This window comes from Falco rusticolus, chromosome 4 (genome assembly GCF_015220075.1).
Source record: "Falco rusticolus isolate bFalRus1 chromosome 4, bFalRus1.pri, whole genome shotgun sequence".
NCBI classification, from domain to species: domain Eukaryota; kingdom Metazoa; phylum Chordata; class Aves; order Falconiformes; family Falconidae; genus Falco; species Falco rusticolus.
In genome coordinates, this window is record NC_051190.1 from 101,971,208 (window position 1) to 101,990,220 (window position 19,013).

Sequence of the window (19,013 nt, forward strand, 5' to 3'; positions counted from 1 at the left end):
AAGAAGTTGCAGAAGAAACATTCTTTAAAATTTCCCTAAGAGTATCTGTTGGATCAACCAGCTTAGTTCCATGTTGCTCAGAAGTTCCCCTTACCCATGACATTAGAAAGCAGTGAGATTTGGTGAAGACATTTTAAGAAATTTAAAGAAAAACATATTTTATATGCTTTGAAAGAGAACGGTATTGCATTCCCTAAGCATCTTCCATTAGAAACTTTTTAAAATATTTAGAATTTTCTCATGTGCTTATCTTTCTGTTTTTATGCCACTCCTTTTCCCCTTGCACACCCTATTTTGCCCCTAAAATGATTGAATGGAGGAATAATTAGAAAAACACTGAAGTTTAATTTCAGACTGCCCTGAAAAATCTTCTCCAGATTTGAATATAAAAAACCCTATAATTTTCAAAATAATGCAACTTTCTTATTAAATAAAACATGCCATTTATTTTTTCATTAACTTTTTGGTTTTTAGAAGCACTGGCAGTAACTATGGTGACTATTATTACTATCCTGCTATAAAGAACATAGCAGCTTTTGTGTCAGGGTTCAAAAGATGAATCAGAACATCTGGAGATGGAAAGAATGACATAGGTAACTGTAAACAACTTGCCACATTAGTTTGTTTTCTTAAGTTACTTTTCTTGATGTTTTCCACATCCAATAAAAGTGATCATATGTAAATTAGAAGTATGGCCAGTGGTCAGATTTGCAGAGCTTACAAAGCATTGGAACTGCCTTACATTCCTGCCTGCAGAGACTAAAGAACTGTGGCATTTGCTTGTTCTTGTCAGAGCTTTCTCATCCATTATTAGTGTTCACTGTTACAAAGACATACAAATGAGGTCTGGACATTTGTGCTAGCTACTGTACAAAAATAAATGTAAGTACAATGAAAGTACAACTGTCATCTGAAAGGGTTATAATCTTACAAAGCTGGATGAATTGTGAGGGACAGGATGACATGTCCATGGTCATACATCAGCTATATTGTAGCAATGCCTCAGGTCTCTACAGAAAGATGGTGATGGGGGAGAATCTTCTGTGCTAAGCAAGATACAAAACTAAAATTAATTATTTGAGTTAAACCAATGCTGCATCTCCATGGACACTGTTAGATAACTTCATTTCTGGCTTATGTTGTTACAGATTAAATCAGGTGGGAAGTCACCTCCACAAGTAGGAGAGAGCTACCTAGAGTAAGACTGAGACATCTCCATTAATTACCCTTATCTGGAGAAAATACCGGAAAAAATAATACATAACCAATGACTGGAAGCTTAAAGGAGTCGCCTTTGAAATTAGATACTTCCTTTTAAAAGTTGTGAGTATGGCCGATCATTGGACAAACTGGTGCAGGCAGTGGTGGATTCTGCATTTCTTCATGTTTTCAGATTGTGAATGTGTACTGCAACTAAACACAAGTTACTGGACTAAGTCAGAATAAAAAAATGTGGGTCAGACTAAACTAATAGAACTTTCTGGCCATAAGTTCCAGGAATCTCTGAACGAGTGTGAGCATAGTAGGAGAGGTGTGGGCAGCAGCTCTGTCTGTCTAGCTCCAGCTGCTTCTTCTCACTGGCTGAGGGCTCAGGGCAGAACATTTCTCTAATCCATAGCTACTAGGAAAGCGAGATTCTTTATCTTTCTTGTTTTGGACTAATCTTTCCTTCTCTCTGAGCTTCTCTGCCATTCGTACCAGGCTCTTTTTACTTGTATAAATTTGGATTTCTTGTAGAACCCCCTCCATGTATGGCAGAAAGAAAAACCATGGCTTCAGCTTCATGGAGTCTGCCTTGAGACAAACAACTTCAGTTTGGCAGGGATGGAGAAATTTATGCTGAAGTATTTGTGTGAATTTGATTAATTAACCTCATACCAAATGCTTTGTCTAAATTTTCTGGTCTGCCCATTCTCCCCAGCAATGATCACTATGAATGGGAAAATGGCTGTTTCCATGAATGGCTCCATAAGCAATGTCTGTGCTAGATGTGCCTGCTTACCTACCCTGTTTTTCTACAACAATGACAGTTTGGAATGATTCTTTATCTTTCTCTTGCAGTTGTGACATACATGAGAGAGAGCAAACAATTCATTTAATTACAGGATCACAGAATAGCCCAGGTTGGAAGGGACCTTGAGAGATCATCTGGCCCAACCCACTGAATCCACAGAACCAGAAGGCAGGCCCTATTCCCAAGTCATTGACAGTCATATATAAACACATATTTTCTACCAGCCTTACTTAGTGTACTTTGTGAACTAATTACATTCATCAGATGTTCAGTTTAGGCTGTGAGGTTGTCCCAAAGTATAGCAAGGCTTTGTTTTGCCAGGGTATGCCCCTTAGCCAGAAATGAATGCAGCCACAGTTGTGATGGAAAGGGAACCTGAGGAAGAGCTTTACAGACACACAGCTGCTCTCTTGCTATATGAACAATCAAGGCAACAACCCCTGATTGGTGTGAACAAGCTTTTAACCTTCCTCTCCATAGAAATCTGTATTACCCACAAATTTACAGCTGGCTTTGTGTCATATGAATTCCAGTCAGGTCTATTGCTCAGTTTAATTCAAAACAGCTTCCATGTTTCCCAACTGGTGTTTCACAAGTTAGGCTTAAGCACATCTCCAAAATCTGAGTCTGGTCCACAGAGCCCAGTAAAACTTTTGGCCCCAGGCCTCACATATCTACAAGATATTCTAAAATGATCAAGGATGGAGGCAAGCTAATTTGCCCATGAATTTTGCTTGTGACAGGAATACTGACTCAAGGGTGATTTATACTTTGAAGACCAAAAGCATTTTTGCTATGCAATTTACATATTCTTGCATGTGTTTTGAAGTCTTGTCTTCAGTGCCATAGCAGTCTGTGTATCCTCACTTCCATCTAAGCCTTCTGTGTCAACCCTTACCGTCCTGCTCTTCTGAAGAAAAACAGGCATTTTGATGAAGTATTCCTTTCAGTTTAGTTTACTTTTATTCACATTCTTTACTATCATATGAAAACCATCCTCTCTATAGTGGTTTGACCTGTACTCCCTAGGATTTAGTCACTTGTCAAAATAACCCTAAATATTAGACTATTTCACTGTTTTAGAAGCAAGCTTTAAATACTACCTCCTTCCACCCTCCTGTGTTTTTAATTCGAAATGAAACAGTTGCCTTTACTTGACTAATTCAAACATTTTTGTTATTACATCAGAAACACAGTATATTACCAAACTCAGATCAACTTTGGAGCAGCAGAGAACATCTCAGTATTTAAGTGTTTTGAAACAAATTGCATTCTGCAGATAGCTAAGTGAATAAACCACATGAACTGACTTTTGCCCTCAGGTGGTCTCACTCATGGAACTTCAGAATTCAAATTGTTTTAAAACTCAAAAAATTTGAAACTTTGAATATTTGAGTACTTGAAAACCTTTATGGCCTCCCTTGAAATAAAAGCATCCAAAGCTGGAAAGAGCCAGAAGGTGAAAAAAAAAATGAGCTACTAAGAATCCTAAATAGAATCCTAAATCCTAAACAGAACAAGGCTCTATCTGAGTACCTTCCACAGGACATCAAAAGCAGTGATAGTCCTTGGTTGCCTGGATGGGATTCTTTGCATATGCTCTGTGGGATCAACATTCATTAAGGTTTTTTCCTTTTGTGGGAGAAAGCTGGGAGAAAAGAGGAAGGGATTATGGAATAAAAACAGCTGTTGAATTGTGTCATATATGGTAATAAGCTCCCGCCCTTCCCCCCACCCAATCACACGGGGAAAACTGCAATATTCCATTAAGATGATCAGAATCCAGCAGAGCCTTCCACAGCAGGATTACCTTGGGAAGAGGTACAGACACAGCAAAGCAAAAGCAGATTCATATTGTGAGTAGTTCTCACACATTTTTTTTCCTGAACCTCCTGATCTAAAGCACATCAGAGTTATGCAGCTGTCCTTGACATTTCTTCAGTTTCTTTGAAAGTTATGGCCAAGGCTGTAAACAGGTACTGAGAGAAAGTGGAAGTCTGCTGAGGGACTTGAGTTCAGACTGAAAAGGCGCTGAAAGCACCTTACACTATGGAAAAAGTCAGCAGCCACCTTCTGGACCCATTCACAGGTTTTGGATTCCACTTCTGTTACAGTTCAGGCTGGTGGTGACAAATGCATGAATCACTGGGACAAGATGGCCATCTACAAGGAAATGACAGAGCTGAAGGTGAGAGAAAGCAATTCTGCAAATTTGATCATCCAAGTCTAGTGAGGAGTCAGCCATAACTCTGATGAATAAGGGCTGCATATCTTTGAGGAAGAGCAGTGACAATGTTTTGGCTAGCTCTTCAAAGCGTTTCCCCTTTCAGCCAGACACACTTCCATCTTGCCTGGATTTAGCCTGAGCTGACTGTTCTTCATCTGGATGGCTCCTAGTAGGCATTTTGACATGGTATAAGTGATGGTGGTTGCAATGCTCAACAGTGGGTATACAGAAAGACAAACAAGACAAGGTAATCTCGGGTAGATACTATTAGCAGTAACTGTGACGTAACATATTAAGGTAGAATTCCCTTCTAGATATTTCACTAACACCCTAACGAAATCTATAGCCATGCCATGTACTCCGAACACTTAGCAAAAGGCGCCAACCCTCGTGTCCTGGTAAGGAGCTCACCTGCAAGACAGAACTGAACCACAGGAATGGGGCTAATGTCTGTTAATTGGCAGAGCCTCCTGCTGGAGACCTGCATATGCTTCGTGACACAAAAACCTCAGAAGACACCCTTTTCTTTGGCATAGCTATGCCTACCCTGTGTTGTTGGTAGGCTTTTAACAGGCTGTGCTGGCTAAGAGAAGATTTTCCCCCACGCTTCTGTCCTGTATGAATATGCATGTGAAACACTGCAGTACAAGCTTGCCTTTCAGAAGGGATGAACATCTCAGATAAATAACCAGATTTTCACAAGCCCCAGCACCCATGCAGGAACCAGAAAGAAGCTTTCCAAACCGAATAAAACCAAACCCACTTTGGCATACGTGAGCGCAATAGGAATCTTGGACAGTCTGTGACTGAAATGGCCCAAAGGAACCAAGCTCCAAGAATCTGTCCCTGCACAGAGCTGCTAAGTCCTTTCAGAATAACATCCTTCGTTGCTGTGGCCCCATACTTAGCTATGACAAAATCACCACTAGACACATTTACCTATTTATATGATATTGATGAAACCAGTGGATTCTCAGATTGTAAATCTAAGACTGCCATCTGCTCAGTGTTCTGGCTTTCTGAGTGCTTGCTTGCTGTTCTTGGATTCTGCCTAACACACATTCTTGCTGCCACTGAGGTCAAGAAGGAGTTTATTGTTACAGGTGGCAACAGAGAATGTACCTACAGAAGACTGTAAGTTGAGCACCCATAGAGCAAAGCTGCTTCATAATGAATCAAAGAAGTAAAAGCAAGGTTTAAGAACAACAAAATATATGCTGGTCACTATTTCTCTGCATTATAGTATTGCTGAGGGGATGTATGTGAAATACATAGAACAATGTTCAAGAGTGCCAAATAAACTCTTCTTTTGCTTTAGCTGATGATTTGCAAACTGAAAATAGTGTCCCTTTTGTGTGAGAAAAAATGCTCTAGATTGGAATGCTTCAAGAAAATCTGCACAAATTCAAACTATTTCCAAAGACAGAGAGCAAGCCCCTGAAAAATTTGCCCCTAAAATCACTGTGCTGATTGCATTCGCCTACTACTTCCTTCTCTCTTCCTGCAGTTCATCCATATTCTTCAGACTTGCAGTCCCAGGATGATCAGTGTTTGCTGCTCAAGAAATCGCTCATTCCACAGCGCACGTAAGCAGTACTCTCTGTGAGACTTAGGAGTATGCTGAAAAAGGCAAGCTGTATTTTCAGGTGTCTGGTGGGTTGAAAGTTAGTCAATGGCTGATGTGCGCTTCCAGTTTTGGAGTTTTCCTTTCTGCCTTTGTTTCACGACACAGTCTGGAATTACTGGATTCAAATGGGTATTCATGCTTTATGGGTTCTTAAAGAACAATTTCATACTTAAAGCTGAGACATCTATCCCCTAAGACAAAGAGCTCTCCTTTTATTTATGGATAGATTTTTTGCAAATATCAGATAATATAAACTGGAAGCCACAACTGTACCATATCAGTAATGACTTTTACTTGGTGTTTAAGACACATAGGCAAGGAAGGGAAAGAGATGAGGGGGATTGGACAGACGATGGGGACATCAAAATGTCTGTTACATTTCCAGAATTCCTTTCCTGGTAAGACTTTGAAATCTCACAGCTGTTGCCCTTTTGCTTGTATGATTATTTCTCCAGCTGTGTGGAAATGCTGCAAAACCATTTTGTGACCTGTCATAGAAAATATTTTGACTCAACAATCAATGACATAAAAGTTCTGCTGGATGGGGTTGCTTAACTCTGGATAAAACTGTATTGTTGATTCTCAACAATGTATTTGGAACTGAGGTATTTAGGATGCTTTCCCATAGCAAAGTTGCATTCTTTATCCTTGTAAGAGTTTTGAACCTGATTCTTTGTATCTCCTCTATGCTGTAAAGCTCTAGTTAAGGAAAGGATTAAAAGGCAGTTTAAGGGGAGTCTTCTGCCTTCAGTGCAGACTGATTTCTGGCCCTGTACTATGTGCAGGGATAAAGCCCCTGCAAATCAGAAAGACTTTTTTTTTTTTTTTTTGAACAATAGATTTTAGGGTGGCTATTCAAGTACCTAAGAAAATGGAGAGGGAGGAGAAGGAAAAGTGATCTATGAGAGCAGTGAGGCAGGAAAAGTCTGGGAAAGTACTACAGAGAAGTGATTCCAGTTGCTTGGTAAATGCTTCCCCTGATAGTTCTGGGTACTTTTGCAAAACGTCTCAGCGAATCCTGCAAAGAGATGCAGTTCAGCCATTCCTCAGACAGGGCTGACTGACTGCTGGCCACCTGGCAAACTGGGGAGATGCTCGGTGATGGCAGGTGGCTGCTGAGCTGCCAAGTAAGGCCAGTGGTCTGCAGCATGGTGGAGGACCAAGGCAGGCTCACTTCAGCTCCCCACGTTGCCATGAGAGGACACCAGAAGTCTTGCTAACTCTGTTTTCTTGACAATGACAATCACAAAGCAGTGATTAATCCTTCACAATTACACAAAAAAGGGGGGGGGGGGGGGGGGGGAAAGCTAGAAGGAAGCCTGACTACCTTTCTCCACAGCCAAGTATATGTTTTCTACTGTTTTGTGATACTGCCCCACAAGATCAGGCTACGACTGAAAAATGTTGCTTCCCATCATAGTCAGTCTTCAGAACGTAAGCTAATGGTTGGAGAGATCAAGAGGGAATCCTGTTGCACACGGAAGTACAAGAAAAATGTTATATACCTGGCTAAGTGCACAACAATGTTTGTTAACTTATATCTCAAAATGTTGGCTGCATCTTAAGGTACAAAACTCGGCTAAAATGGGTAGATATTTTTTTTTTTGAGAAGAAATTAGGCAAAACTACTGCTGGTTAACAACTGCCCACAGATTTCCCAGCCTGCTTTTACAAAGACATTAAGGAGGAGATACAAAATTTGGCAAAATAACTGATTTTCAGACAGATGCTTTCCCACCTCACTTAAAAACTTTTTTAATAAGCACCATTCAACCCTCAGAAAAATGGTGTTGCCTGGCTTTTGCTTCCCATAAGAAAGGGCTCCCAAGGGTCAGTTCTTTTGACTCCTTCCAGGAATACTTGCACATATAAGAAAATCCCGAAGTGACAGAGTCCAGACTGACAAGGCACATTCTACAGTTACATTAGATTCATTTCTTAGAAAAACATCACATTTTCTGTAATTTGTTTCATAATCTGGCATTTAAGGCCAAATATTTACCCTGAACAGAAAAGTAAGAGGGCAGCAAAATTTATGGATGAATTGTACTGAATTCATTTAGGTTCTGAAGATATTAGTGGGTGCAGAATTAGGCTGTCACCACCATTTTCAAAGCCCTATTTATCTGAGGTAGCATTGAGCTTCACAGATGCTCTAGAGCCTCTGTGTGGGTTTAGGGTCTAGGACAATAAAAAGTATCAGACTCTGATGTGGTGGTGCTCTTGTTCAGTCTTTCAGACTTGCACCCAAAATTCCTTACGGGTCTGCATTTTCACTGGAACTCTTGTGGGAAAAGTAAAAGGAAACAGGATTATCAGAGACTAGGAAGTGAAAATCACAAATTAAGAAATAAGGTTTTAGTGCTACAAGTGGGATAAAATCCTGAATGCATTTCCTTCTGTCAAGCTCCTGGGAAATGTATGGTGAAGTAAACCAGGATGTGGATTCAAGTATGTGTGATAATTTCCCTGTCCTTCTTCAATATTCCAGCGGTAAATGTGGTTTATCAAGTGATAAACCTTGATGTGGCACAGTGACTTAATCATAGAATCACATAGGCTGGAAAAGACCTTCCAGGTCATTGAGTCCAACCATTAACACAGGACTGCCAAGTCCACTGCTAAACCAGGTCCCTAGAAACCGTACCAACATGGTTTTTAAACACTTCCAGGGATGGTGATTCCACCATCTCCCTAGGCAGCCTATTCCAGTGCTTGACCATCCTTTCAGTGAAGAATTTTTCCTAATATCCAATCTAAACTTCTCCCAGCACAACTTAAGGCCATTTCCTCTTGTCCTATCGCTTGCTACTTGGGAGAAGAGACCAACACTCACCTCGCTACAGCCTCCTGTCAGGTAGCTCTAGAAAGCAACAAGGTCTCCCCTCAGCCTCCTCTTCTCCAGGCTAAACAACTCCAGTTCCCTCAGCTGCTCCTCACAAGACCTGTGCTCCAGACCCTTCACCAGCTCCGTTGCCCATCTCTGGACACGCTCCAGCACCTCTACATCTCTCTTGAAGTGAAGGGCCCAAAACTGAACACAGGATTCAGGGTGTGGCCTCACCAGTGCCGAGTACAGGGAGACAGTCACTGCTCTTGTCCTGCTGGCCACATTGTTTCTGATACAAGCCAGGATGCTGCTGGCCTTCTTGGCCACCTGGGCACTCTGCTGGCTCATGTTCAGCCAGCTGTCAACCAGCACCCCCAGGTCCTTCTCCACTGGGCAGCTTTCCAGCCACCCTTCCCCAAGCCTGTAGCACTGCCTGGGGTTGTTGTGACCCAAGTGCAGGACCCAGCACTGAGCCTTGTTGTACCTCATACAATTGGCCTTGGCCCATCAGTCCAGCCTGTCCAGATCCCTCTGCAGAGCCTTCCTGGCCTCCAGCAGATCAACACTCCTGCCCAACTTGGTGTTGTCTGCAAACTTACTGAGGGTGCACTCGATCCCTCAGCATCTTTCTGTAACTCTGAAGTATTAGAAGTTAATACTGTGTAAAAAAATTTCAAGAGGAACAATGACTGGAGCTTCCCAGGAAGTCTATATGCCAGAGGGGAGCCATTCACAGGCTGCGTTGTGCAGACTGCGTAATTGTTACAGAGAGTAAGTTGTTTTGCCAGAGAAGAGAAAGAGGGGCTAAAAGGAAACAATTCAGTTAACTGAACACAGTCAACAAGTTCAGTTTAGGTGTCGTAGTGTAGGTAAGACATCCTCATATGACACAGGCCCTATGAGAGATTTCAAGACAGAAAACAGAAAGCCTTAGGAAATACCCTAAGGCACTGAAATGCCTCTTGACACCTATGTTTAGACAAGTAAATCTCACCTTCACAATCAAATGAAGCAGTGGAAGGGACCTGGTGAGCAGAGAGACATCTGAGATAGAAGGACAAGACCTAGAGGAGATGGGCAGAGTACACCCACAACAAACTCTTCTACAAAACCCACAAGATTAAGCAGCTTATTATAGGAAAGGAAAGACAAGATAACAGTGCAGAAGAAGAGGGGAAAAAAGAGAAGAACTTTGTTCAGAATACGGACAATCTAGCAAAGGGCAAAAACAGGCATTAGAGGAACATGTCCTGGAAAGGGGATATGAAGGGTAAGGAGCAAGGAGAGAGGGTAGATCTAATTTGGTACACACCACCAAGTTCAAAATAGGTGAAATAACACACCTCACTCCATAAAACTACTTTCAAGTACTTTCTAAACAATTTCCCTTGAAAATGATAAATCATGAGTTTTTACAGCAATGCAGAGCATGCTGTCATAAAACTTTTCCTAATTTTTCCATAAGATTTCAGAAACTGTCAGTTTCTCTTTGTCACTTCCACACCACACCTAACGTGTTCTCAGACAATGAAATTAAAAGAACATGAACCTGACAGTCTTTAGGATAAAAGAAGAAACCACACAAGAGGGAAATGGATGAAAAATTACAGGTTTTTCATTTTTTTCCCTGAACCATCCAGTGGGCAAAATTCTCCCAGGGGTTATCTCTCTGAAGTAAGGACAATTGCAGTGCTGTAATTAAGACAGAGAGATGACCAGTTGCCTCTAATTACATTTTGATTTCTACTATGTTTATGGTTATTTTTTCTTTGAAAGCTGTTATTCACTGGAATGAGCCTGAACAGCTGTGAGCCTTTCTTGGTGATGTGGGTTAGGAAATACCATCATTTGAACTGATTAAGTGTGCACATTCCACTTGTCTTTATCTCATTAAATCGTAACACAGAATACACTGCACACACTGGAAAACACACAGATCACACACATACTTGTGGGAGACTAGCACTTGATAACTAAAGACGCCAGGCTTGCCTAGCAGTCACCTGGGATTAATTCCCACATTGCACAATATGTATCAGTTTCATAGACCTCATAAAACTGGGATTATGATTTCAACCCTATATTAAGGTACATGACATATTTTCAGCTGGTTTAAAAATGTAAGAGAGAGAGTGTGAAGAAAATTTTCTAAGGAGGTAATATGGGGCACAATTTGCATTACAAAACCCTTCTTATGTAGGCAATATGGTATTTTGCCCCGTGCTCTATGTCAGGAGGCCACAACCTATCTGAAAGAGTTGCATCAGGATGCAATTTTCTTCCCCCAAAATAGAGATTAAAACCTGCCTAGTAAAAATACACCAGAATCCAGGACATGATGCACCTGCAAGAGAGAAAATTTTACTGAGAGCATCTCAATTCTTTATGGGACAATGGTTTCCAGCTTAATTTAGATTTAAACAGAAGCAGGGAGGTGTTGTCTTCTACAGATCTCTTATAACCTTGCTCCTAGCTCTAGACCACATAGCATGAAAGAATGTCTGTGTGCCACCTTTGGCTTTCCTGTCTTTCTTGCTGATCTCTGTTGTGGACTATTGCAGCTCTTAGATCTATTCTTGGTAAATGCAGTATCTCAGAATAAAGTCTTATTTTGCACTGTATGTTCCCTATATAGATAACATAAAAAGACAAACTCCTGATACACTCAGTATCTCTTATGTCATTCCTGTGCTCAGTGTGCTGAAGTGTTAGGGACTAGTCAAATATTAATGATCTTCAGAGCCTTTGCAAATGCCAAGGCTGTTTTGCCTTAGGCCAGAAATTATACAAAACCATTTTCTTAATGAAAAAAAAAAAACACCTTTAAGAGACTGATTGGGTGCCATGTATATGGAGGTCAGGTTATTCTGCAGTGAACTGCACTGAAAAGCTCAAAGCCCCATTCAGTAATGCCCAGCCTGGCTCTCCTAGCCTGGGTCAGTTGCCATGGCATCTGCAGAGCTCTTTAAAGAGAACCAAAAGACAATGTAAGCTACATCTGAGTCAGCTCAGTGCCTGACCTAACAAAACCACTGTTGCCTAAAACTGGGTAATCCTGGTGGCTTTTACATGAAGCATACTAGTTTAATCCAGAAGATAACACTACCAAGGCAGGATGGTGCATGTAACAGTTATGAGCAATAAAATAATTCATTTAGCTCTGGGCTTGTCAAAGAATTAGAGGTGCCTCTGCGTCATAACACCAGGTGTCAGAGAAGCTGGCAACTAAATACAAAATAATGCACCAATGTTCAAATGAGCACCTAGTACCCAGAGTAAAATGACTCATTGGGCAAGGGTTAAAACTTCAGTTTTGCCTTCGCTCTGATGCTTCCAAAAATACACAGATAAGAAATATAGGTTTGCTAGGAAGGAATGAGGTGACAGAGAATCTGGTCACATGATTAGTACTGATGTGGCACATTTACTTCTGATCAAGTGATGGAGATATGCCTGTTCAGGAGGGGACCATGTTCACCTCTGAAGGGACATCTGTGGTCCCTTTCTATTAGCTGGTCATTTCTCAGCACATGTGGATTTCATTCAATGCTCACACAGATTTTGTGAAGGCAGAAAAAACAGCATGAGAAGCAGAGGCCAACAGTCTTGTTTCTCAAGCCTCTGATCAGCCCCTGTCAAACTCATTTTCCTGCCAACGACAGCAAAAGAGTGTAGTGCTTGAGTGCATAATAGTGGGAGCCAGAATTCAGAAGCACATGGAGAAATTCCTCCTAAACTTTGAGGAGTGACTAAAGACTTTGAACACCACCTTCCATGCAAAATACTGGACATAGCCCATTTCAGTGCAACATATATCCATTCCTAAAGCAATCATAATTAAACCTTCTTTGCATTGCATGAAAGAGAAGGGGAGTTTTGTCTTGTAAATTGTCATTTTTTTTACAGTATCATGTTTTCTAAATCTACCTGAACAAATGCCTGTTTCTTCAGGTTATTCATAACTACTATGAAAGTAATAAAAAGTGTACATGGTTACTAAAAGGAAGTAGTAGGGAGTGTCCCTGGGTCATTTGCCCATTCTCCAGACTCCAGCTTTAAAAAACAAGGACTGACCATGTGCTGCTGCTAATCCTGCTTCTGTTACCATTTGGGTCTAGAGAGCTAGAGATGAGTGACTGCACCTGATAAGGAACTTCCTCCTGCTCCCCAGCCCCCAAAACCACAGTCTAGGGCAAAGATACACACATTATGTGAATCAAACGCTGCCCATTTGGCCCTGCAATACCCAAGCCATCTGCATGCCTCCTAATGGAAAGAGCACACAGGCAGTCACATGCAGGCCCCTTTGGAACATTCTGCCCACTGCAAGAGAAGAAATCTGCCTTTCACACGAAGCATTTTGCCAGTGTTTTGAATAGTATTTTCCGCATGTTTTTTCTATGAGATCAGCAGTCATGCCCTACTGTTCCACATTATCAGCCTTTTTTTTTCCACCCTGTGTTTTACATTAGCAAATCGGCCAGCTCTGAGATCATATTACGTAAGTTTCTTGTTTTCTTTTTTCAGTTTCTGTGTTTCTCTAATTAATAGGAAGTGGCTCTCCGTTACGGCCTAGAGATGATAAATGGCTTCCTCTCCTCATCTGCGCATGGCCCAGCTACGAGCCCATTGTTCCTGGAGCTGCTCTTTCCCAGTGCTGCCAGCCCCAGGGCTATTGTGCTTCACAGAGCAAGAACCACTCCAGGGACAGGACAACCATGTCACGAATGTGTTTGGCCCTCACTGGCTGGAGGACCTTGTGACAAAGAACAGTTTGCAAAATGTAAACGTGTTTACTGCACATGATAAACTTTTGACCAGTAATTTTGGCCCTGGCTGGAAGCTAGGCCCTCCTGCAAGTAAGCTTTGTCCCACCTAACTAATCTGCTGAAAGACAGTTGTCTGAGCTATTGAGCTGGTTACTGTGGCTTCCTCTGTAATTGATGTGGAGGAATATTCAACCCATCTGAAGTAGATGACTTTTCTCAGGAGCTACCTACTTGCCACTGGCTATAGAGGGAACTGAGGCTGCTACTGAATTAAACATATACTTTTCCAGATGACTGAAATGATGTGATATGAATTCCATTTTACATGCTTTTCTGTACCAGTTGAAGCCTGATCTGTGTGCACAAATCTCTTCCTTACACTGTAGCCTGAGACATTCAATGCTACTTCCATTTTTTATTTTGAAACTGTTATACAAGTTTCCTTTTCTTCTCTCTTTAATTAATGGAACTGATAAATAATTTGCAACAAATCACATACTTCAACAAAATAGAAGTTTTGGAAAAAAAATCTGTGAGCACCTTCCAGTTTTCCTTCAATGTGTATGCTTTTCAAAGTTCAGTGACTGCATCTTCTGCAGACAGTTGGGTAAGGATATTCAATACTTAAAATTCAAAGGCTGTGGGCTGGTCTGGTTTGGATACCTTTACCACAGAGTATTTTTCCTGTTCTGTGGCAGAATGACAGCTAGTGGTTATTTGCAGTAATTAGTTTGACTCCGTTCAGCACTGGTTTAAAAACATGGTGATGGTCTGTTACAATGACTCAGTTGCATGGCAATGATTCTGAATGGAATTATTGAAGCTATTGAAACAAGATTGCTTGAGATTATTTTGTCTAAAATATTAGGTTTTGTGAGTTGAATATTTATTTTCTGCAGATGAATCCTAATATGTACTTAAAATTCATAGTTTCTAAGAATGCTATTAGTGAATTTATTTGCTACAACATTCCTGAAAAAAATAAATGTAAAGGAGAAGGATATATTGGAAATAAATTGACTACTTTTGTGCAACAAGTTAGAAACTGAGAATTAACACTGAACTAGTAACAGGTTTTACAAAACAAAAGGAAATGTTGAATTGTTATTGCCTTATAATCATTAAATTTCTTCTCAAAGAAATTGTGGACAATCGTTTGGCTGTTTGGTATTTAAGATGTTATAAGGGTGTAGTCATTTCAAGCCTAGAAATTCTTGCTTGCATATAGAAATCTGAAGAAAATTTCAGATTTTGGCTTGGGAAACAAATTATTGGTTCCTGCAGTTATTTCTAAAACAAAGCTGGAACAGTTAGAACTTGGTGGTGTCACAGAAAATACCACAATCGTAATGACTGTTAAAATGAGATCCCTTACTGACAAAGCTCAGGAGAGAACAGCCCATAAGAAAACAGTCTATATAACATACATGATCTTCTCTTAGTGTCTTCACTGAAAATCCTTTCCTGAGAGTCCTGGCCACAGCACTTTCCAAAGAATCTGGAATCTCTTTTGCCTTCCTAGCCTTGCCCTCTTGTCTTGCTAGAAAGTGAGTTGCCTTCCAATAACCAGTTCTAATACATTACTTCTTTCTTGTCCTTCCTATGTTTAAATTTTGTTATTCCATATTTCTGTCTTGTGTAAGCTGGGATTTCCAAGTCTGTGTTCCTTGCAATAGAACAGACTACTCAGCCAGCTGATATCCTCTATCTACCATATCAATTAATCACAAAATCCAAAGGCTAGAGCTTTGGACATATTTCAGTTAGTGAGATGAATAAAGGAGATGGGATGTGTCAGAACTGGTACTTGGGTCTCTGGCAGCTGAATACTATGGCAGTGGAGAGATACTAGATAGAAGATCTGTTCCACAGAGGTGTGCTGGTAAGCTGATTTAGAAGCTGTGCCTAAGATGCAGCTCCAAACAAACATATCTGGAAGCTGACCCCAACTCCGCAACCTTGTGACCATTCAGCTAGGCTCAGAAAACATTTAGCTCTAAAGCTTTTAGTGATTTCTATTTTCTACAGGAAAATGTCCACTGAATTATTATTATGTACCTTGCACTCAAGAGAGGAAAAGATGCAGTGATTCCTTTGCAGTCTGAACAGTTGATTTAATACTGAATCCTTGTTGGTAATTTGGCAGTGCTGCTGATAAACTCCCACAAATTTCAAAGTGATTGTTCAAAGAGGTTGACAGGCATTAGCATGTTTGGCAACCCCCGTTCCAGTTGCTCAGCATATTCTTCCCTGTTTTCCTTGTCAGGCTCTCTAGAGGAAGCATGTTGTAACCACACTCACAGAAATTCCATTTTGGTTGCAAGACCTTTGCCCACTCCACAGAAAGCTATGCCAGGATTGGAGTAGAGTTACATCCAGAACTGTAAGGGAAGTAAAATATTCAGGAACATTTCTCTTTCAGAAAATAGCTGCAAGAATGGCAGTCAGTGTCCCCTAAGATGTGAAAAACCTCTGAAATGCTTTCTTTCAAAATTTCTGTTGCTGTTTCCACAGCTCCATCTCCAAAGCCCTGTCTGACTGATGCAAATCTGTGAGATAAACATATGTTTAAAGATTTTCCATAAGAAAAACTACACTCATAATGCACACTTCTCAACAGGAGCACTGACTAGCTATAAGAAGCTTCTTCAAAAGTAATAGCTTTCAGGAATGAAAGGCAAGTTGTTTGAAAACATATGTCTAGTCCAAATTATTAGGGAACCGAAAATTCCTTATTCTCTTAAACAGGAATGTTCAGTGTGACCACTGGTCAGATGCAGCAGGTTTACCTTCTGGTTGAGGAATCCAGAGATTTGCAGGATTAATAAAGTAATTCTGAGGTTTTTAGGCCACTAGACTTTATCTGACCTACTTTGGTAATGACTAGAAAGCATTATCATCACTGAGAGTGACTGTGTTCACACTGACATCCATGGTGGATTTATGCAACTTGAAGGGAATAAGGTTTTTTTACATGGAAAATGGTGATGATCTTACTCCATTATCTAGAGAAGGCAGACAGCTCCAACATAAAGAAATCAAGTAAAACAAGAAGTATGATCATAGGTCAGAGTGGAAAAGCCCAAACATCAGGAGTGTATACGATCTGGGCCAAGACAAAGAGTGTTCTCTAGGCTTGTCAGTCTAGTATCCTTCACAACTGTAGAAAAAGTCAAACCAAAAAGGAAAAGGAGGCTGGCAAAATTTCCATCCGTACTATTGTAAACCATGCACAACACCTGGAAATGTTTAGGATTCCAATAACGACTCAGAATATAGCTGTTTTTACAAGCAGTACTAGCACAAGTATTCTTCACTCTATTGTTAATCTGAGTAACATAGACTGGCAAATACAATAAACATTTCTGGAGGTTTTAACTCAAATTTTGCTTAACCCAGACTTTAAGCATTTCTGTTTATTTTCTTGGGATACTTCCTTGGGAACAGAGCCAGCATCAGAGTGAATGTCACCTTCTGAAAATATTAAATGATGGATAACTAGATTATGTCTACAAAGCAAAAGAAAAGGACGCTTAGCTAATGTGGTTATAATGCCCCAGTAATACTCAAGTATCTATGTGCACCACTAAGAAGTGGTCTGTATGTCAAACACCAAAACTAAGAATTGAATATCTGATTACCCTGGATCCACTGCACATTTTGTTTCATGTTTCTTTGTTTTACTCTTTAAAACTGTTATTACACAAAGTAATATAGAACTATTTATTAAGGACTTGTTAGAAAAAAACATACTGTAGACTCTCCCCCAGACTAATATTTAATTATTGTCTCTGGGCTGGGTTCCCTTGAAGTTGTGACTCGTGCTTCATTTTGGAAAATCAGTTTTTCTTCTAAAGCCTGCTGAAAATTTTCATGTGCTGCAGCGCTTATAATGGCATAATGCAATAAGAGCAGGGCTGCTCAGACCTACCATGCCACCCTGCAGTTTAGTTTAGTTGTGTCCTCGTGCTCTCCTGCTCATCCACCCCTTACACCTGGATAAGGAGATGTCTGATGCTGGGCTGCCTGTGTTTGTGTTGCGTTCGAACAGTGCTTAGTCCTGTATTCCTGTCCATATGGGTGCACCTAGGCTCTCTAACTTACACGAGATACAATAATAAAAACAAGCTCCCCTTTCTACTTAAAAGGCAAAGAAAAGTAATGGAAATAGTCAGCTACAAAATATTTACAATAGGAGAGCACTGAAGTTAGTGTTGAAGATAGGTGGAGTCACAACTCCTTAGAGAAGCCTAGCCCCTGAAGGAGCCTACCTCTAGCTCAGGCCAAGGTTAATTTTGGGTGGGAAACAGGACAGGCTCAGTGAAACAGGAAGGCTGGCAGTTACAGAGGACAAAGGATGATCCTTGCCAGTCCACATATTTTGTAGCCAGGCCAGCTGGATTTGATGGCAGCCTGCTCCAGCAACCTGAAAATTTTGTGCCAGACAATTTCAATAGAGAAATGGAGATTTTTATGAAATGAAACAGAAGAAAGTTACCACCCTCACTGCTTGTCTTCCTGCAGTATTTACCACATTATATTGTCATTTGTAGCTTACAGAGTGCTACAGGTTTCTGCACCTATGCCAGCTTGCAGAAGTCAAAAATGAGAGAAGTGAAGGTATTGGTAGCTCACTATATAGCTGGTGGGGCAGGTGAGCAAGGGGGTGAGTAAGGAGGCAGTATGCAGTTGTGCCACATGCACAGTAACAGTTCAAGTGAAATAACTGGCAGTATGGATGCCTACTCTGTCGCTTCAATGGTGAAAGATTCTGAAGGGACTGGAGTAGGCCACATCTGAAACTTCTGCATTAGCCTGTCTATACACCCAGGAAAATGCAAGCGTTTTGGTTCGGCCCAGGTCTTTTTCTTTATAACCAAGTGCTAGAATTGGATTTGAGATGAAAGGCCTTGTTTTGGAAACAGTTTTGTGCCACAGAGTGCACTCTCCATAACCTGTGCCAAGGCTGCATGAGTGCAGGTCACCTGCAGCTGCAGCTCTGGTATTAGAGTACTAAGCACTCATTTAACAGCCAAACATGCTGTGACCATGTCTTTGAACAGGGCTTATTTCAGCATAGCATTAAAGTTTAAATTTCAAAACAGCATATCCCTTTGTTAACGTTTCCTTTAGCCTTTGATGTCTGTTTACTGTTCCACATACCTGTTTCTATTTTAGGTCAGAGAGCATTTATATGTATCTAAGAGTATACATATTTAAGGGACTATTTCTGCATGGATAATACAGAGGGTAATTTTAGGTCTAGAACACATACTGAGAAGTGGATGGGCTGCCAGAAGGATTATAAAACCAGTCATGTGTTTTTCAAATCTAAAGGACAGGTTTCAATTAAGCAAAGCTAGGTTCAGCTGTAACAGAAATCAGTGCCAGGTAGACAAGGCTTCTCTGATCCCTCTCCTGTCTCACCCACCCTTCCCATTTTGTTCTTTTGTCCAGCTGTGAAATGAACATTTGTTCTGAACTTAGAGAAACCCTTGCAGCATGACAGTCTATGGTAAGGAGTTCTAAGGTGAAGGGTTTCTATA